Source organism: Rhincodon typus, chromosome 3 (assembly GCF_021869965.1).
Source record: "Rhincodon typus isolate 14 chromosome 3, sRhiTyp1.1, whole genome shotgun sequence".
Lineage (NCBI taxonomy): Eukaryota > Metazoa > Chordata > Chondrichthyes > Orectolobiformes > Rhincodontidae > Rhincodon > Rhincodon typus.
In genome coordinates this window covers 397,905-420,085 of record NC_063334.1, presented here as the reverse complement: position 1 = coordinate 420,085, position 22,181 = coordinate 397,905, and the positions used below count along the sequence as shown (strand labels likewise).

Genomic DNA, 22,181 nt, shown 5'->3' with positions numbered 1-22,181 from the left:
CCACCTATACCACCCTGCATTTACCACAGTTAACCTAGCCTGCACATACCTGGACACAATGGGGAAATTTAGCATGGCCAATCCACCCTACCTGCACAGCTTTGGACCGTGGGAGGAAACCGGAGCACCTGGTAGAAACAGAGCAGACACAGGGAGAATGTGCCGACTCCACACAGACAGTCACCCAAGTCTGGAATCAAATCCAGGTTCCTGGCACTGTGGGTTAACAACTGTTCTATTGTGCCGCCCTTTATGAGATATGTGCAGATAAAGCCAGAATTTTAAAAATAAATGTAAATCTTTCTTGTAAAGCACATTCAATATTGTTAGCCTGTATTTTTGATTTAAAATTCTTGGATTGAAGAACAAGGTCAATTCTGCAGGGGTGAAACAAAATAAGACATATATTTTGTAGTGAGTGTAAATTTAAGATTTCCAGCAATTTTGCTGTTTTACTGGCCTGTGACGATTTCATTATGCTTTATATAATCTCGACAAATCATCTATTTTTCTGAACATGCACAGACATGCGAGTGTCACATGTAAAATTAGTCCCAGAATTTTCTCACCATTTAACTCAGAAGAAAGGTCTTTCAAAATTTGAATTGTTTACTTAGAAAGATTGAACACAGTGATTATTAACAATATTCTGTGACCAGCAAAAAATAAGTTAACCAGTTTGTACCAGGAATTATTTCATTTTAAAACACCATACAACATCACCTACTGTTGCAGTACTTAATGTTTTCACTGGTATATGGGGTATTTGGGCAATTTCAAATTGGCTATAACTCAAGCAAAGGACTCAAGTGATACCACAAATATTAAAAAAAACTCAATTGACTTTTGAATATTTGTCGAAACCTGATGTTGAATGCTGTTTTAAACTGTGTTATCAGTTCTACTATCTAGTGAATACCTGATGTAAACAAAATCTATTTTTCTACTTGGCAAATGATGGGGACATTGAATACAGATGCAATTAATAGCTCAGGTGAAAGTGTTAAGGCAATAGACATGGCAATAAAATTAGATTGCTTCAGTCTTTGACAACATGGTATCAGTATCCAAACTACTGAGGTTTTATTATGTGTGTATATGTTCAGTGACATGATGAGGCAGCTATATTATTAAAGACAGAGATGATTGTTTAAATCGGAAGAGTGAATATTGAGGGTTTGTAACTTTTATCTGACCTCTAAAGTCTGTATAATTACCATCTGGGATACAGTCCAATCTAGCTGTCTGCTTTCCTCTCTGTCACTGTTGCCATTGGTTCATACCAGACAGTGGTTCTTTAGGCAGACAGAATATGCCCTTCAGCAGTTCACTCACATTGCCTTTCTTTGTGGCTAAACCTAGTTAGACTGTTCCACCACAGGAACATTACAGCCGATCATTGCATAGTAATCAGCAGTGGAAACACTGATGTTATTTTTCTCTCTAAGCCAGGATGGCCATAGTGTTGGTGTGATAGAGACCAGCTAAATTCATACCTATCAAGAACTGCATACTGTGTAGTCTGTTCGTGAGCAGGGTTTTCTTATTTGCATGATTATAGCAAGTGTATCAAATGGTTTTGTATTGTTATGATCCTTTTTGTTATACTCCCTATGCAAAGATCAGCAAATAATTGATGTTGCATGATTTTGTGCTTAATGGATTATATCACAATTATCAGTCATTGTAAATTTAACAGTAAATAATTTGCAGTATATTGCTAGGAGGTTTAATATTGATACTAAAAACCCTAGGGTTAATGGCTTTAGCAGACTTCTGCGTTATACTTAAAGGTCAGTGCTACAGCAAATTCTTTGCATGTATGAATGGTTCAATTTGATCACTGGCAATTCCATGTAAATCCAGAAACAAATATAAAATGAATCTAAAGTTCAGTTTGGGTCAGTTGTGGTGCACAGGAAACTGTGTATTCAACTCTTTCATCAGGGACTTGTGCATTGCTGGGTGACTATTGTACTGTCAGGAGCACCATTTCTTGAATAAAATATAAACCAAGGCATGATCTTCGTTCTAAGATGGATGTGAAAGAGCACATGACAAAACTGAAAGAGGAATCATCTTGCTGTATGGTTAATTTTTTATTCTTTGATCAAAATTCTGAAAACTATTTGTCTAATCAGTATTTCTGTTTGAGGGACAATGTGCATGTAGATTGATTACATTTCATAAAGTACTTTATTCATTGTAAAGCACTCCGAGATGTCCAGCAAAACAATGTATAAATGTAGGTTCTTGTTTTCTTGATATTAAAATTGATGGGCAATACAGTTGTGATATTTTTCATTCCTGTTGCTCCAGAGGTGGCGCTGTAACCCCTTTTATTTGCTTTGTCATCCTTCCCTGGTGTCTGCAGTGTCAATCCTCAATCACTTCCGGATCTTTCATCCATTCTGTCTTGCTTTGTGCTCACTTGTTTTTCTGCCTGACTGCAAACAACTCTGCAAGAAGTTCACTAGCAACACAATGTAATCATGTGCAGGAAACTCCTTCAACATAAAATTGACACTTTGTTATGATTTCCTAATAGAGTTGCGCATATTCCAAACTCTAAATAGCAATTCTATGGGTACTCTACAATGCAAAATCAACTAGCACAACAGCAGTTTCTGGCCTACAAATGTATATAAATTCTCAGTAAAAGTGATATGAAATTGTAAACATAATTTGCAGATTGCAGTAATCCAAATTCTACAAATGTATAGTAAACTTTGAAGAAAGTAATAAAATAGTCTAAATCTGAATATCATAAAACAAAATACGAACTCAAAAGAAATGAAGTATGTTTTACAGTTATATTTAGTTACTATTAATATGTTGAAAAATTCCAAAAATATTCCATTTTTACTTGTTTTCCATAATCCAACACTGCAACATGTTCAACAGTTCATATACTGTCAGAATGTTCTGACAGCTGGTGGCTACATTTTATTTGTGAATTTCCCACATATATTGACTTGGACACAGTTATAGTGTGACAAGATCAGATGTAAGACTTACTCTTACATTTTGCTGAAAATTTGTAATTCTTCCAAGTAACCAAGCTGCAGGCTAAAGAAAACTGTTGAAAGGAGATAAACGAAAGAGATTCTACCATCCATCAATGGGATGTGGACATCACTGTTAAGATCAGCATTCATTTTCTATTTTGAATTCCTCTTGAAAATGGTGTTAAACTGCTGTCTTGAAAAGCTAAACTACATGTGATATAGGTACATGGGAGGGAGGAAAGGAGTTTCATGAATTTGGTCCAGCAACAGTAAAGGAATGAAATATAGTTACAAGTCAGGATTGTACACAGTTTGATGTGAAATTTGCTGGTGGTGGTCTTTCAATGTGTTCTTCTAGTTACTAGAGACCATGGGTGTGGGACATGCTGTCAAAAACATATTGGCAAACTGCTGCTCTGTATCGAGTAGATTATACAGACAATTGCCACTGTTTGGCAAGGGTTGAACATTGAAGATGGTGGATGGGATTCCTATCAAGGTTGCTACTTTGACTTACATAGTGTTGAGCTTCTTGAGTGTTGTTGGAGTTGAATCCATCCAGGAAAGTGCAGAGTATTCCATACACTCCTGATTTGTGCCTTATAGCTAGCAGACATAGAAAGGAGCCAAAAAGTGATTTGCCAAATGTATAATTCTCAGTGTCTCACCTGCTCTTGCAGTCCAGTATTTAAGGGGTTGGTCCAGTAAAATCTCTGGACAATGATAATCTCCAGGATGTTGATGGTGGGGCATTCAGTAATTTTTATACCATCGAATGTCAAGAGGAGAAGGTTAGAATCTTGTCAGCTGGAGATGTTCATTGCCTGGCACCTGTGATAGGGTTAGGGTTAGGGTTAGTAATGAAGCAGTAGAAAGTGGTTCAGGCTCAGAAAACACACTGAAGAACTCTGCAGCAAAGTCCTGGTATTGAGATTACTTGCCTACAAAAATCACAACCATTTTCCACAGTGCTAGTTGTGATTCTAGCCATTTGATAGTTTTACCCCGGATTCTCATTGACTTCAATTTTACTGGAGCTCCTTGATTTCAGACACAGTTAATGCCTCAATGTAAGGGCAGTCACTCTCACTTAATTTCTTGAGTTCAGCATTTTTGTCTGTGTTTGGATCAAAGGCTATGCAGCATCAACTGGGCTGGGTATGGTCGTATCTTATCCAATACTTACATTGGCGCCATGTGGGCATCCTGTTTTATTCTTATTTGACTTTTGCATAGTGGCTTGCTAAAGCTGAGTGTTAGAGGATAGTTAAGAGTTAGCCACATTGCTATGCATATTTAGTCACATTTAGACCAGATGGGGTAAAGCTGGCAGATTTCTTTTCCTGAAGAGCATTAGTTAATCTTGGGGGTTTTTTTTAGCAATCCAGAAGGTCATGATTACAGTTACTCACTCTTTTTATTCCAGATTTATTGAAGTAATTGAATTCAAATTCCCTCAGCTACCACTGTGGGATTCAAGCTAATTTCTTGAGATCAGTAGTTACTGTTCAAACAAATATTCAGTTAGAAAGTTTAGAATAGATCAGGTTGTAATATGAAGAAAGAAAAAATAATTAACATTGAAAGAATGAAATAGGAAATGAGGAACTAAGTAATCAAACTGAAGCATAAAAGTTTCAATTTTAAATTTAATCTAAAATTGCTCTGTAGATACTTTTTCTGGTTCGAATGATTGGCTGTAACAAAATAATAGAAAATGTTTATTCCCAATATTTGTTCAGGATTTAATTGTGTGAACTAAAAACTTAAGAAACTGACCACATAGGAGTACAAAATATCCTTGATGCTCGTATTAGGGTTGCAAAAGTTAGTCTAATTGTACCCAATCAGGATGGGTTGTGAAGCACAAGTTTATAATATATCTTCCTTATCATATAAAAAACTTCTGAGTCATTCAGAGGAAAGTGGTGGATGCAACAAATGTCAGACCCAGGTAATTGAAATAGTGAAGAAAGCATTTGGTATGCTTGCCTTTATTGGTCAGTGCACTGTGTATAGAAGTTGGAAGGCCATGTTGCAGCTTTACAGGAATTGGTTCGGCCACTTTTGGAATACTGTGTCCAATTCTGATTTCCCTGCTATAGGAAGGACGTTGTGAAACTTGAAGGGGTTCAGAAAAGATTTACAATGATGTTGCCACATTTGAAGGGTTCGGGCTATAGGGAGAGGCTGAATAGGCTGGGACTATTTTCCCTGGAGCATTGGAGGCTGAGGGATGACATATAGAAGTTTATAAAATCATGAGGGGCATGGATAGAGTGAATAGCCAAGGTCTTTTCCTTGGGGTGGGAGAGTCCAGAACTAGAGGCCCTAGGTTTAACATGAGAGGGGAAAGATTTAAAAGGGACCTAAGGGGCAACGTTTTCATATAGAGGGTGGTGTCTGTATGGAATGAGCTGCAAGAGGAAGTGGTGGAGGCCTGTACATGTGGATAGATATATGAATAGGAAGGGTTCAGAGGGATATGAGCCAAATGTTGGCACATGGGACTAGATTAATTTAGGATATGTGGTCGGCATGGACAAGTTGGAGTGAAGGTCTGTTTCCATGCTGTACAGCTCTATGACTCTATGATTCTAATTTTGTAAATTATTCAATTTTACAAGGAACGCAGACAATGCAGTGAGTGATTTTTCTCCTTTCAAAGTGCTTAGTCTTTGATTACTCCCGTTCAGCCAACCTTATACCTGCCCATGCATGTCACAAAAGGCAGATAAGGAATGTCAGTTAACCCATCTAACAAGTCTCCTCAGAAACTGATTTGTCTTCTCCCCCACATTCCCGCCCTCTCACTAACTCCATTACCCACTCTAAATCCCATTCACCCCTTTTAAGCATGCTTTGAATAAGATGATTTCTAATGTCAACGTACTGTAGCCAAATTTACAGGTGACACAAAGTAGACAGAACGGTATGTTGCAAGACAGATGCACACAGTTTACAAGAAATATTGGTAGGTTAACTAACTAGGCAAAAAGTTAGCAAATAGCTGTATAATGTGGGAAATGTGAAGTTGTTCAGGGAGAACAAAAGAACTGTGTACTACTTAAGTGGAGAAACACTGCGGAAAGGTATAACGCACAGGGACTTGGGAGTACTTGTTCATGAAACACAGAAAGCTAGCACTCAGGTACAGCAGGTAATCAGGAAGGCTGATGGAATATTGGCCCTGATTTCAAGGGACTTTGGGCATATGAGTAGGGAAGTCTTATTGCAGCTGTACAAGGTGCTGGTGGGACCACATCTGGAGTACTGAAAGTAGGTTTGGTCTCCTGATTTAAGAAAAGGTATAATTTGATTGGACTCAGTTCAGAGAAGGTTCAAGAGGATGATCCCCAGTACAGGGGGATTGTCTTCTGAGCAAAGGCTGAACAGGGTCAGACTCTACCCACTGGAGATTAGAAGAATGAAAATTGATCTCGTTGAAACATATAGGATTCTTAAGGCGCTTGAGAGGGTAAATGCTGAGAGAATGTTTTTTTTCATGGGAGAGTCTAGGACCAGACGGTATGGTTTCAGAATAAAGGGGCACCAATTTAAGATTGGGATAGAAGAAATTTCTTCTCTTAGAGGGTTGTGAGACTTTGAAACTCCTTGCTACAGGGAGATAAGGAGACAGAGTCCTTATGTACATTGAAGGCTGAGAAAGATAGATTGTTTCAAGGGGGGTTACAGGAAAAGCGCAGAAAGTGGACATTAAGAATGTTGGATCACCCATGATCCTATTGAATGGTGGACTAGCTTCAAGGGGCTGACTGGCCTCCTGCTGTTAATATCTCTTATGGTCTTGTGGTAACATTGCATTATCTCCTTTCTGTTGAGGTGGAAGATGTTTTACCTAATTATTATGATCTGAAAGTAGACTAAGAATTTGGTTAATTATAGCTCATTAGCACTTGAATGATACTTATCTCCAATAGCCATACTTAAGCAATAAAATTTATAAAGGCAATTGATAAGGACAGATTTACGTGTTACAAGATAACTTTTTTTATTCTTTCTGTTAGGAGTAGATAAGGATACTTTGGTAGTGTCTATTCCTTTTTCTAACAATTAAACTATTGATAATGAGTTTGAAGAGATATCACACACCAGTAACTATTTATCATTTCAATAATAAACCTGCACAACTAGGTAAAAAAAAAATCACACAACACCAGGTTATAGTCCAACAGGTTTAATTGAAAACGCAAGCTTTCTGAGCTCAGCTCCTTCCTCAGGCATAGTGTGAGAGAGAGGGTATAAGACACAGAATTTATAAGCAGAAAGGTAACAAATCTAAAACTGGCCACCTCTTATTGAAACTTTAATCAGTTAGGAAGGAGACTATTGATTAAAATTCAAAATCTAGATTCCTTTCAAGTCATTGTCCTGAGATAATTAAAGGTTTTATCAATGTCTGCAAGAGGTGACATCTCAGGTCAAACAATGCATTTTAGGTGTGAGGTCTTGCTTAGAATCAGTCTATATTTTAAACTAGGGTCAGGTTTTTTTGAGCAAAACAGAATGTATCTGCAACAACACCAACATCTTGGATGAAATAATTCATGGGTGTGTCTGTGTCTGTGTGTGCGTGTGTCCATGTCTGTGTGTGAGAAAGAGAGAGACAGTGAGTGTGTGTGTGAGAGAGAGAGAGAGAAAGATTGTGTAGTTGCAGATACATTCTGTGTTGCTCAAAAAACCAAAACCTGATCCCAGTTTAAAATATAGACGGATTTTAAGCAAGACCTCGGACTTAAAGTGCATTGTCTGACCTGAGATGTAGCCTCTTTTATACATTGATAAAACCTTTAATTATCTCAGGACAATGACTTGAATGGATTCTAGATTTTGCATTTTAATCAATAGTCTCCTTCCTAATTGAATAAAGATTCAACAAGAGGCGGCCAGTTTTAGGGTGGCTACCTTTCTGCTTTTAAATTTTGTGTCATGTACCCTCTCTCACACTATGCCTGAGGAAGGAGCTGAGCTTGTGTTTTCAAATAAATCTGTTGGACTATAACCTGGTGTCATGTGATTTTTGACCTTGTCCACCCCAGTTCAACACCAGCATCTCCACATCCTGGCTGCAAAACCAGTTCATTGCTAAGTTTTGTTGAACTGTTTTAAAAATGTTTTTAAAGTTTAGCATGTCAGATGGGCCATAGAAGATTTAATTAACCATCAGGAGTTATCAATGTATTTCAAATAAATTCAGTTAAAATTCTAATATTTGTTTACTTCTTGATCTTTACTAATCATATGTTTAAAAGCTCTCAAAACAAAGTCAAGTATTAATCGTCCTAATTGTTCAAAATTATAAATTGGCATGATAAGTTTGCAGTGTGCATTGTAACAAACAGATTAAGATTGAATTGAGAGTAAATATTGTTTCTTCTTAGTTTACTTCCCTAGTTATCTCAAAATCTTGGGAAAGCTAAGGTAATTTCAATAGCTAACACAATTGGCACAATGTTGCTAAAAGTGAGATCTGCGTGCAGATTTCCTAATATATTCAGGTAATTCATTTAGTGTGTCTATGCTTTATTTTATGGATGTTTGGTGAAAATATTTATTTAATCAAATAATTTACAAAGGAAGCCATGTTTCCACTCATCTCAAATGCACCATAGTGATGACAAAGTGTTAGAAAGCTACTACAGGACTGGAGAAAAGAGGCTGCCATCAGGACTTTACAGTTGCAGTTTACTTCAAATTGAACATTATCCCAACAAGATTGCAATGTGTACACAGTTCTTTCCTTATCTTACATTTTCGCTAAAATGTGGATAACATGATAATTAGTTTGAACTCATAGGCACTACAAACAAATGATAAATTAGCTAGTGCATCCATTTTAACAACAAAGACAAAACTTAGTACCACACTAAGAATTAAGCCTCTAAAATTGTAAACAAGCACAAAGAATGTCAACAGGTCTGACAGCATCTGCGGTTAGAGAAAGAGAATCAGTGTTTCACGTCCAGTATGACTTCTCTTCAGAACTAATGAGTTCTGAAAAAGTCATACTTATCACTCTTACACCAAGTGGTTTATGTTGTTAATGCAATATATAAATTACATATGTAGGTTCTTTGCAAATAGAAAAAACATGTACACACAATGCCCCTGTTTCTAATAGTGTGCTACATAAGTAAGAAATGCCTTTGGCCTTTGCAACTGCAGGGAATAGAACATAGAACACAAAAACGGAACGGGCCCTTAGGCCCACGATGTTGTGCCGAACATGACTCCAAATTAAACTAATCCCTTATGCCTGCCTATGGTCAATATCCCTTTATTCTTTGCATATTCATGTGCTTGTATGATGTAAGATTCAATGTTTGCCTTGCTATGCAAAGACTGTACATGACTGCTTCAGAACCTGTGAATGTACATAAAGATTCTTTTATGAATAAAGTATATTTTTGCAAAACAAAATCAACAAAACAGGTGACAGTCATTTGCTCGTTCATTTCTCAGAGCAATGTTTGATCACTCAGTCAGAACCGTGCATGGGTTAAAGTTTAAACAAGGCTATCAGCTGTCAGTAACTGCTTAATTCTCCACGGCAACACTTTTCCAATCAGAGTCCACTTGCCAATCAATCATCCTCTCACACGGCATAAATGTTGGTTTTCCTTACATTGGTATTCTCTCAATGAATGCAAGGTGAAACATTATGACTAAATGTGCCTTTTTTCAATAATATTATGACGAACAAAAATAATGTTTAAGTTGCTCAGGTTATAAGTCTAGGCTTAAATAGGAATTTTATTTTTACATTTTCCAGTGCTTTGCTGATGCAGCCCTATAACCAGCCCCACAGAGATGCTTTCAGCATTACATTACGGGGAAGAGTCTGATCCTGGAACCACACCACTTGAAGCCTAAGTCAGTTCCCCATATTTGAAGGACGTACAATTTGCATGAAGGTACATCTTATGTTCAAGACTTTATAGTATTCAAATGTGTTATCCATTCGTAACAATCCAAAAGGGTATTACTCAATGTGGTTAGATTAGAGAAAACCAGAATCGAAAACACAAGGAGTCTTCTCAACTGATTTCTCTACAGTACACTGTACAGTCATCACAGTAAGCGTATTTGACCTAAGGGTGGGTGTACCACGTGGTGAGCTCTTCCATTTAATGGGTGAAATCAGAAATAGATCTCTCACTGTTTGAATTATGTTGCCTTTCGTTTTAATTCTTGTTTACATTTAATGTATCTAGCGTTGAAACAGATGTTTGACCGTAATCTTTAAAGCTTGAATACCATTGGAGCATTTGTAATGCAAAGCTAAAAACTGGAATAAGATTATTGTTTTATTTATTGCATGCGCGCCAGATTAATCAGTGCTCTTCTACGTCATTTTTGTTAGTTTGCCTTGTAACATTAAATTTCAGAAACTAGAAACTGCTGCTACGAATTTCCTCAACAGCAAGCAGTCACAGTAGTCATGTCGAAATATGCCCAGATGCGCAGACATGGGTGGGAAGATGAAAAATAAGTAATATTAAGAATGGAATAGTTACCGAGACATTGTGCAAGATCTAGGACCAGTTAGCCAACATGACTGCCAAAAAGATAGATTTTTGAAAGCTGTTTAAAAGAGAAATGAAGAAGAAGGTTTTAGGCAAGCAGATTTTAACCACTGAGGAAGAAGGCTTTGTTACCAAAGAATTGGACAATGGTGCAGGAGTGTATAAGCAAGAGCAGGACAAATATGAACCTGGGGGAGTTTGGATGGAATGTTAGCTATGCAAGTTCCTTAATAGGGACAGCGTATAGTGGGACCACATACCTTGCTTTTAAGGGAACAGTCCCATATTTGAGCCCAAGCTCGGGTGTCCAAACTTTTTATTTTAAAAAGTAGCAAACTGCCCCATATTTTCTGCTTCCTGATATCCACTACATTTCATAATACCTAATGTCACTAAATGTCTACTGTTGCTGAAACTAAACTACAGATACACGTGTATTATGTTTTTTTCGTTATAATATTCCAAAATTATGAAATACTGTACCAAAAAGATATGTGGGTAACTAAGCTGGTTAAGAGTGGAATCACATTGAAAGATCGGGAGTATAGCACAGCTGACATAAGCAATCAGGTCAGAAGATTAGGAAATTTAAAAAAAAAGAACGCAAAGGCTGACTGAAAAAAGGGACAATTAAAATATGAGAGAAAACGAGCAAAAAATGTATAAAACCAGACAGTGAGAGCTTCTACGTCCATATAAAAAGGAAGAAGCAGCTCAATATTGAGAGGGGGGGAACTGGGGAATTAATAATGGGAAAGGAAGAAGTGGCAGATAATTTGCGCAAAAAAAGCATCCCAGCAATAATAAATAAGCAGGGAATAAAAGGGGGAGAGGAATTGCAAGTAACGTCTATCAGTTGATCTCAACTTGAACTAAAACAGTTCTGACTGATTGCTGTTGGACTTGCTTGAATCTGTCATTTTATCAGATGTCCCTTATCCCACATAGAGAAATTCCTTCAGGAGGGGCTCTTGTAACGCAGTGATAGTGTTCCCACCTTTAAACCCAAAAGGTAGAGCCGGATTCAAGTCCCACCTCGCACCCAGAGATGCGTTGCAGCACCTCTGAACTCTCGATTAGAAAGCAGCTATGGGACTACCGAACAGTGTTAGCTAATGAATGTGTTTGTTTCGTAGTGGTTATAGCTGTGAATATAAACACATTACATAATGTTTTCAGAGGCAGACTTCCAGCATTTCATTTATACCTTAGACCTTAGGCCTTTGAGTCGAGCAAACTGGAACTTAAACGGTGACTATCACCTATGCAGTATTCTGTCTTACGCTTCCAGATTTTTCGCAATGTGGAGAAGAGCCGGGGGAGTAGGAGAAATGGTAATGCGATTTACAACAGACCCTTTCAGTGGTTATAGTGAAGTAATAATGGGCGCTGTCTAGTCCAGTGCAGTGCGAGCTTTCATCTCACTACTTTTTTCGTAAGAAACCGGAGTAGGTTTTAAAAAGTTGTCTTATTCTGTCTGCCGTGATACTTATAATGTTTACATTTTTGATTCTTTTATACTGTCAACTGAAAAGGATTTTTTAAAAATTATCAAGCAAAAAGGGCAGATCTAGAAATTATTTTTCTCTCAAATGCATTCAAAGTGTGAATTAATAACACTGGGAAACCCGATATACAAATTTGCAAATAAACTGCTAGTTTTAATTACTCTGAAAGACTGCTGTGAAGTCTAAATTTTACCTAAACACTGACTGACATAGAATCATACTTTTGCAGCACAAGAGACTATTTGCTGAATCAGGCCTGTGCTGGATCTTTGAAATTGGATGTCACTGATCGGTATTTCATTCCTGCCGCTATTTCAGACACGTTTACGAATGTCCTCTGTGCAGTGAGTCTGAAAAGTTCTAGTTCAGAACATCATTCTTTTAAACCTGCCTCAGTCAAAACGTGAATTCAGATCGGCGGTGAGGAAGAATATACCATTTTTAGTCACAGATAGTGAAAAATAAAGTCACACTCTATGAGTCACCTCGGAGTGTCTAGCGTCAGCGAAGGTGTGCTGTTAAATGAACAAACTGCTCGCCCCTACAGATTGTAAATCGAGAAACTTACACCGCTTCATTTCTAGAAACATTCAAAACATTCCCTGCTCAATATTAGTTTGGAAGGATTTCTGACGGGACAGTAATCTAAAAAATACTGTATTTCCTGTAAAAACCTAGCTTGTAAAAATACAGCATTATTGGCGAAAATAAATAATTCAATGTTACAAAACATGTTAATATACCCTGTAACCATTTCTGCAAGAGAATTTAGAAACATCCAACGCTTTAAAGTTAAATAATTCTTGTGCATTGAAGCAATTAATATGATTAAAATATAACTCCAGACGCAAAGAGACTGGTCCGTGCCGAAATTAGTTTCTTTTGAATTTTGCATCATCTTGAACACTGGTTTAAATTTTGCTGTGTGTCTCTGATCTGTTATGCTGTACATTTCGATATAAGGTTGGTGAGGATGTTGTTTGTCAGTTGTATACTTTCCAAGCAGTACGGGCTATTTCCTGAAACAGTCTCAAACCTGCAGGAAAGAGATTGCTTAATCGAGAACAATTATGAAGCTTTTTGCAACAGACATGTCAGAATTATTCCTGGAGTACAAGGGTCAGATTACCAGGAGACGTTACACAGTCTAGGCTTGTAGGCCGTGGGGTTTGGTTGCTTAAGAAGTGGTTTGTAAAAAAGAAAGCTTTCAATATACTATGGGAGCAACTGTTGGAAAGTCCCGACTGGGGACAGAGTGTAAAAATTAGAGTCTGATCTTTGAGGAGTGAAATCTTCAGGCAAATGATGTCGAAGTTTGGAACTCTGCTCCATAAAATCATAGAGCTGTGCTTTCAAAAGGAAGAGAGAGAGAGAGAGCTGATGTTAGTTTAACCTGAGGGTCACCATGCCTCAGGTGAGGGGAGGGTTGAGAGGGAGAGTCCTTCATGGTAACCTATCCAGTGCAGTTGGTATCAAACCAGCCGTCCTGCCAACTTAGCTAACCGATAATTGATGCAAGTGTTTGTTTTGGAAACATTTTCATCACAGGAAACTATCAAGGGGTGTAAAGGAAAGGCACAAACCAAAATGCAGATCAGCCCTGATCTTGTTGAATGGGCTGGAAGAGCGAAACGGTTTTATTCTTGTCTCTGTGTCCCTGTGAAAATGTATAAATATAAATTCGGTCCGTTTATTATTTGGGAAGGGAAGAGGGGTGGGGCGGGGGTCGGGTTGGGGGGGGGGGACCGCTAATGTTGCCATGAAACGTTCAGAGAGTTATGGCTTTAATAGCCGTGCTTTAATGAGACGAATATCCTTCAACTGATAAAGGGGAAAACCATGAAGCGGGCTTACTAGATATTAAAGTATCTATTTAAGAAACTGGCTACGAAATTGGAACTGACTGCAGCAATATGTGAGGCAGCAGTAATGTGTCTCAAACTGAAAGACAGCCCTGACGTCGCACTGACTCGTTCTTTTGTTATAAGCCTTCGATATTATGTAAACGTCGTGTGAAATCGTTAATAAGAATTTATTTTAAAAAGGAAACACCAACAGGCGCAACTGCGTCGCACTGTATCTGGTCAGTAAACGACTGAGCCCCGAAGATGTGACTTTTGAAACGGTTTTCTGGGTCAGAAATTCTGCTTTCTTCAAGTTGTACCCACATTTACAGAACAATATGATCAGAATTTCAGAATTCAAAACTAAAGGTGGAGTTGGGGGGTTGAGGGTGGTGGGTAAATCTTCCATCTTGTTAAATACGGGAGTCATTTTGAGGAGGAAGTGTCAGGTCAAAAAGAAGGTCCGGCCCTATTTCAATCTTCAAAAAAATTCCATCAACTCGATTTCGTGACATGATATCAGAAACCGAAATACGATTTTTTGAACAGTGAACTAATTGAACTGACGGAATGACCGGAGTCTGTCGAGGTCATTTATATTCGCAATGATTTAAAAATAAGTTTCGTCTTTTATTTCTTAAACTATAGGTGAATAATCAAAATACACAATGGCACGTTAAAATCAGTAATAAATTATACCACGCAGTCAATTACTCTCAGACTCCGTTTGAAAAATACTTAAATTGTTAATTTTAGAAATGAAACGCTAATAAATTGATATTAAACACATAAATGGGGTGTTACACTAAAATGTATATGTATTTACCGTCTTTGAACATTATTTACAGAATGTATCCGAACCAATAATAATTAAGCGGTGCAGGTAAATAATTAAAACTGGCGCCCCTTTGCCTCTCTGCCCACTTCCTGTTAGATAGCAAAACCGTTATTCCGTTAGCGTAGTATGTAAATATTACTGGATATAAGCGCCCAGAACGTGGGGATTTTGGGGGTGCATTTTCTCACTGGTAAAACGTCCGATTCAGTATTTTTAAATCTGTTTCTGAATATTAAAACAAAACGATCGAGGATTTCTGAAAGACAGTTTCATACCTGCCTGTTGCTACAGCTAAACGCTGTGAAAAGAAATGCCTGTTGACTGCGTTAGATTACAGAAGTGAGATGATCATATCAGTAAATTGCTCATTGCATCAGCAGAGCCATTTCTTTTGAACCAGGGGAGCTGTTTCATTGCTGCAATTTTAGAAAAAATATTGACCCCAAACATGGTTAGCGTGTGAATACAAACAAAAATATCTATTGTGGCATGAACAATATTTTTGGCTCACAATGTATTGGTTTGTTAAAGTCGACAAAACAGCGTTGAGGGAACAGTGAATATGATTTTAAACAAATCTCGAATAAGGCAGCTACTCTACAGGCTATCTGGGAAATAATATAATATGCCTTTTTCCCCTAAAGTATTTGAAACAAATCACTAGTTTGAAACTCAAAAGCAAACTATGAAACTACTGATACTTTCAGAATGAACGTTTACAAATTATGTGGTTCATAGAGAGAGTTTTTGATGTGAAAGGGAACGTATTTGTGTATGTTTAAGTATCATCAAAGTCAGCGGCTATTGCTGCTTTCAAAGCCTGAACCTAGGCGCTATTCAATTTCAGCATCAAACAGAAGAAAATCAGGGAAAAAAAGTAGACTCCAGTAAAACAGGATACATTTTAGAAACGAACGGTAAGGTAAATTTTATTGGGAATATCTGGAAAATTCAAAAGTCTGAGTGGGACCTTTTTTCACTGGAGCGTAGGAGGTTGAGAGGTAACCGTATAGAAGTTTATAAAATCATCGAGTTAATGGTAAGTGTCTTTTCCTGAGGATGGGGGTTTTCAAGAAAAGGGGATACATATTTAAGGTGAGAGGACAGAGATTTTACAAAGAAGAGGCGCTCTTGTTTTACTCAGTGGTTGACGCGAAATGAACTTCCCGGGGAAGTGGTGGATGCGGGTACAATTACATCGTTTAAAAGATATTTGGATCAGTACATGAGTGGAAAAGGTTTGAAGGGATATGGGCCAGGAGCAGGCAGGCGGGGCTAGTTTAGTTTGGGATGATATTTGGCATGGACTGGTTGGACCGAAGGGTCTGTTTCCGTGCTGTATGATGCCATGACTCCATGAATCAAAAGTACAACTCATAATTATTTTGTTTCTAAATTACGGACTCGAAAAAGAGATGCAAGTCGGTGAGGAAAATAAGATTACAGGGCCATTTCCAGCAATGTATGTGGAGTGATTTAAAATGTGAGGTCCATGACTATATTCAGAACCTGATTTCTGATGAAACATCGTGCACCTGAAACCTCCATTTCTCCTTCCACAGATATCTCCAGGCCTGCCGATATTTTCAGCACTTTCTGCTTTTAACTCAGATTTCCTGTAACAGCTGTAATTTTGTTTTGGGGTTGTTTTTATTTAAATATTATTGCAGTTCTCGAGGTCTGTAGTGATTTCCACTTCATTGTTTCCAATGTGAACATGACTGGATTCTGCAGTACAGATTCAAGGTTTGCAAACCAGAAACATTCAAAGTTACAGTTATATATCCTCAAAGACTTTCTTTAAAAAAAACACACACTTATTTTACTTTACAGATTTGTTTTGCTTCCCAGCGAGATCATGCCAGTAAAGTGCAGAATATCCAGGCACTGAGCTCAAGTCCGTTAGACCTTAAGAAATTGGATAGGAGTCGACTATTCAGCCTACATATTTGGGATCATCCGAGTGAATCCCTTCTGAACTGCTTCCAATCAAATTACATCTCTTCCTTAAATAAATGGACAAAACTGCCCACAGTGCACCACATGTAATCTCACCAACACTTTGTACGGTTGCGCTAAGACTCCCCTACTCTTATTCTCCAACCCCCTTGAAATAAGGGTTCACATTTCATAAGCCTTCCTGATTACCTACTGCCCCTGTGTGCTACCTTTCTATGTTTCATGCACAAGTATCCCTAAGTTGCTTTGTGTTGCAGGTTTCGTCGATTTAAATAATACTCTGATCTTTTGTTTTCCCTTACAAAATGAGTAACTTCACATTTTCCCACATTATACTCCATTTGCCAACTTTTTGCCTATTTACTTAACCTATTAATTTCCTTGTCGCAACCTGCACTTCCGCCTATTTTTGGTCAGTCCAGTTTGATTTGGAAATTCGAATTAGCCAGTTGTGTATTTTTTTTTTGTTGATGGCTGCTTACTGAATAATCTGAAAGCCCAGCTTCTGTATACTTGCAATACACTCGCGTGTTGCACGCACCTGCAGCTTTTTAGCAACAATATAAACGGTGATAGCCACCCTATCTCTTGGTATTTAAAATCTTCAGTGGTCTTTAACAAACACAATGAAAGCCGACTTTCAGCTTAAAGGGCCTCCGTGCATCTTTTAAACTTACATAATGACAAACTTAGCTCAGGAATCCAAATCAATTTGAGTAATAGAGATAGCGGGAACTGCAGATGCTGGAGAATCTTCAGAAGAAGGGTCTAGGCCCAAAACGTCAGCCTTCCTGCTCCTCTGATGCTGCTTGGCCTGCTGTGTTCATCCAGCTCTGCACCTTGTTATCTCAATTTGAGTAATGTTGAATAATATTCCTCGGGCTCGTCACGTGTTTAAGTTATTTACTCCGACCACCTACAAAGTCTTTGATATCTGCGGTCGTTTTAAATGCCATCTTCACACAGAATTTCATACACTACATATGCAACACACTGTAAGCCCTGTAAGTCAGGACTCGAAAACCCAACAGTAATGCAGCATTTTCACCTTTAACCTCTGAAGAAAATTAGTGGAAAAATGATTTTTACAGCGATGTTTTAGCTATGCCAATGTATGGTTCTGGACGTACGTTTTTGGAAAATGTTACTGCAATTGAAACGGACCCTACCGCATTTATAAAAGCATATCTCTCTTTTATAGAAACATCTAGCAACTATCGAAAAATTGGCACTGTGGTGATATTTTGTGGGACCTTACGTGTGGTGTCAGATAATTCTGCCGCTGTAGTTCAGCGGATTTTTTTTGTTTCTTTATTCATTCACAGGAAAAGGGCATCGCTGGCCAGGCAGCATTTATTGCCCATCCCTAATTGCCCAGAGGGCAGTTGAGAGTCAACCACATTGCTGTGGGTCTGGAGTCACATGTAGGCCAGACCAGGTGAGGATGGCAATTTCCTTTCCTAAAGGACGTTAGTGAACCAGCTGGGTTTTTTTTCCCCCAACAATCGACACATGAGCATCATTAGACTCTTAATTCCAGATATTTATTGAATTCAAATTCCACCATCTGCCATGGTGGGATTCAAACTCAGGTCCCCAGAACATTATCTGGGTCTCTGGATTAACAGTCCAGCGATAATACCACGAGGCCATTGCCTCCCCCTAATTTACCAAATATAACAGATGTTTCGCCAAAGGAAGAATATTAGGACAAAACAAGAGACGCAGGGATGAAACCTAAATTGAATTTATATTCCAACTTCTGGTCTGATTTGGCAGATACAGAATAAAATTAAACCTGTTGGTACGTTTGAAGATATTACAAACGTACATAGAGTTTGTTTTAAATGTTCAGGACAGATAATGCACTTTGTGGAGGTTTTGTTTTTGTTTTTAGTATCAGTACCAAATCTTTTGTGATGATCTCTTTCAGGACGTTAGAAATGAGTCAGACATATTAAGAACAGAGAAGGGAGTGTAGACAGAGGAGAGGAACGCAATCATATAAAAGCAAAAACACAAAATATTTAAGAGGAAGCAATGGGCACAGAAGCGGTTACAGGAAGAGAGGCATTGCGTCCGACAGAAACACCAAAAGCTCAACGTCTCTTGATCGTTATCTGACATGACCAGCACGAATGGTTCGTTATAATGGTACAGAGGAGAATCGCTCTTGCGGCGCAGTGGCAGTGTCCCTACCTTTGAGCCAGGATAAGCCTAGGTTCAAGACCCACCTGCTCCAGGGGTGTGTGGTAACATCTCTGAACGGGTTGATCTAAATAAGGCTTTAGACAGGGAATGTTTGCATCAAGGCAGAAGAGGCGATGGGAGAGGATGAAAAAGAAACGAGGAGCAAGTAAACTGGATAACTGGTATAGGCCAAAGGAAATGTACTTCAACGGGCAAAAAGGTAATCAAGTGGGAATTTGGAAAAATGGATTTGTACTCTGTTTAGAAAATCTTCCAGCAGGAAAAGGGGACTGGATGAGGGGCTCTGGTCTTGTCTACTTTAAGAAGTTTTTTTGCATTTTTGAAGCTGCAGTTTTAAGCCTTCCGATAATCCCTTTCTTAAAGGGAGACGAAATCATTTAAGCAGCACAGTAACTAGAGATTCAACATTTGAAGAAACCCATTTTAATGCAATTTTTAACATTTGGGAACAGCATCTATGATTCAATTGAGAGGTCATTGGTTCTAGAGACAAAAAAAAATTGTGGTCTCTCCAATTTGGAGATGTTAGGGGAATTGCAGGTTATGTTGATGTATTAATGCTGAAATTCTTGCATGGGACCATGGTGAGTTAGGGATTTTCTATCCATGTTAAAATGAACTATTTTAACTCACCAACCATTGTGATATTTAAAATATGATATAACCTATTGCACTATGTCATCATAAATGTTCCATGGGAAATCCATGAAAATAATAAATCGGTGTCCTTCCAATTAAAAGTCATTGTTGATGGGGTCATTTTTTAGAAAAAGTATTTATCTATAATAACTGGAACCAAAATACAATAGAGTAGAACACAAGAAACAGGTTTTTTTTTTGTCTTGGAGAGTCAAACTGCACGCTATATTTGCTGTAAATAGCTGAGGAAAAGGATAACAATACCTCATGCACCATAAGACCATAAGAACATGAGACTCCAATAAATCAAATAAAGAAATATAGAAGCTGTAGGCCATTCAACCCATTGAGTCTGATCAGCCATTCAATGAGAGCATGGCTGATCTGATAATCCTCAACACTACTTTCCTGCCTTTTCTCTATAACTCTAGATTCCCTTACTGATTAAATTTTTGTCTATCTCAGCCCTGAATATACTTAACAACTCAGCCTCAATAGCCCTTTGTGGTAAAGAATTCCACAGATTCACTACCCTCTGAGAGAGGAACTCCCTCCTCATCTCAGTTTTAAATGTGCAACCATATGTTCAGAGATTACACCCTCTGGTCCTGAAATCTCCCACAAGGAGATAAAACCATTCTGTATCTACCACGCAAAATCCACCAAGAATCTTGTATGTACCAATAAGATCGCCTCTCATTCTTCTAAATTCCAAAGGATACAGGCCCAACTTGCTTAACATCTCAGATAACAGTTTTCCATATCCAGGATCAGCCTAGTGAAATTTCTTTGGATTGCTTCCAATGCAAGTAAATCTTTAATTAGATAAGGATCCCAAAACTGTTTACAATATTCCAGCTGTGATCTGACTAGGGCCTTATACAGTATTAGAAAGACCTCCTTAATTTTATCCTCTGTTTCATTTGAAATAAAGGCCAACATTCCATTTGACTTCCCCCATTACCTGCTGAACTTAGATGTTAGCTTTTTGGATGCTATCTTTTTGTGATTCATGGACAAGGATTCCCAAATCCATCTTGTTCCTTAGCTTTCTGCATTCTTCTCTCGATTTAAATAGTATTCAGTGCTTCTATTTTTCCTTCAAAATGCATAACCTCATTTCTCTACATTACATTGCAGCTGTCAACTTTTTGCCCACTCAGTCAACTTGTCTATATCCCTTTGTAGACTCTTTATCATCTTCACTACTTGCCTTCCCACCTATTTTTGAGTCATCCGCATTCTTGGATATAGCACATTCACTTTCCTCATCCAACTCATTTATATGCATTGTGAATAAGTATAGCCCAGTATTACTCCTGTGACACTCCACTAGTTAGATTTTCATCCTAAAAAATCCCCACTTACCCCAAATTCTCTGTGTTCCAATAGTTAGTCAGTCCTCTATCAATGCTAACACACTACCTCCAACACCCAGGGCTCTTATCGTATTAAAAAGCTTAAAGTGTGGTACCTTATCAAATGCCTTCTGAAAATCTAAATATATTACATCTATTCCTTTCCAAATACCTATCCTGTTTTTCACCTTCTCAAAGAGTTCTGGTAAACTTATCAGGCATAAAATCCTCTTCATGAAGCCATACTGACTCTGCTTAATCATATTGTATATGTCAAAATGTTCACCTATTGCATCTCTTATATAAACTCAATAATTTTCCCAATAACAGACTTTATGCTAACTGGCTAATCACTACCTGTTTTTTTTTTGGTCTCCTTTCCTTTATAAATAAAGGTGTTACATTGAAAGTTCTCCAATCCTCCAGGACTTTTCCAGAATCAACATTTCCTGAAATATTACTACCAGTGCATCCATTACCTCTGGAGCTACTTTCTTTAATATCCTAGGGTGCAACCCATTCAGGTCCAGGGGACTTATTAGACTTTAGCCTCATCAGTTTTTCTTGTACTTTTTCTCGAGTAATTGTATTGTATTTATTTCCTCTCCTCCTTTTGCCCTTTGATTATTTAGTAATTTTGGAATGCTATTAATCTGTTCTACTGTGAAGACTGATGCAAAGTATTTATTCAACTTCTCTGCCATTTCCTGTTCCCTATTATTATTTCCCCAGCCTCATTCTCCAGGGGACCTGTCTTTGTTTTTGCTTGTCTCTGCCTTTTTATGTATTTGAAGAAGTTATCGCTGTCTGTCTTGATCATTTGGTCAATAAATATTGTTCTTCTATAATTCAGTGTTAACTACCACAATTGTTCTGTGATTCTTCTCTGGATCATATTCCACTCCTCAACTCCAAGCTAAATCAATTTATTGTATCTAAGCAACCTTTCCGTTTTGTCATCTCGGCTCAGTTGGTTGCATTTTCACTTCTGAGTCAGAGGGTAAAAACAGCATGTTTGTCCTTTTGTATACTGCAACAGCATGAACTGAAGTTTATGTGAGACAGTCCTCTAATGGGATTAGCTGTTCCTGGATTTTATGAAGTAAAGAGATGTAATGACTTTTTAGATATGAAAGATCAAGTTACCATTTTAATATAGGAATAGGGAATATCAATTTCATTTTCCATTTTCAATAAAATTCCTTGCATTTTTTAAGTTCTCTGAATATTAGAAACAGCTGTAACATTAGTTTCTATTAAAATTGAGAA

At 37.8% G+C, this 22,181-nt stretch overlaps 1 protein-coding gene and 1 long non-coding RNA gene across 2 annotated transcripts in view; one reads left to right on the top strand and one right to left on the bottom strand.

Annotated features, from left to right (window-relative positions):
• Positions 1-2,221: 2,221 nt before the first annotated feature.
• Positions 2,222-22,181, bottom strand: part of LOC125482831 — a 27,409-nt gene continuing 7,449 nt past the window's right edge. The window contains exons 2-3 of the long non-coding RNA XR_007261812.1: positions 3,677-3,839; positions 2,222-2,507 (exon numbers count right to left, since the gene is read on the bottom strand). This is a non-coding gene — a long non-coding RNA (uncharacterized LOC125482831). The remainder of the gene's footprint in view (positions 2,508-3,676; positions 3,840-22,181) is intronic.
• Positions 9,800-22,181, top strand: part of cdkn2a/b (cyclin-dependent kinase inhibitor 2A/B (p15, inhibits CDK4)) — a 22,904-nt gene continuing 10,522 nt past the window's right edge. Inside the window, exon 1 of the mRNA XM_020529520.2 lies at positions 9,800-9,943. The gene's annotated coding sequence lies outside the window, so the exon portion shown is untranslated. The remainder of the gene's footprint in view (positions 9,944-22,181) is intronic.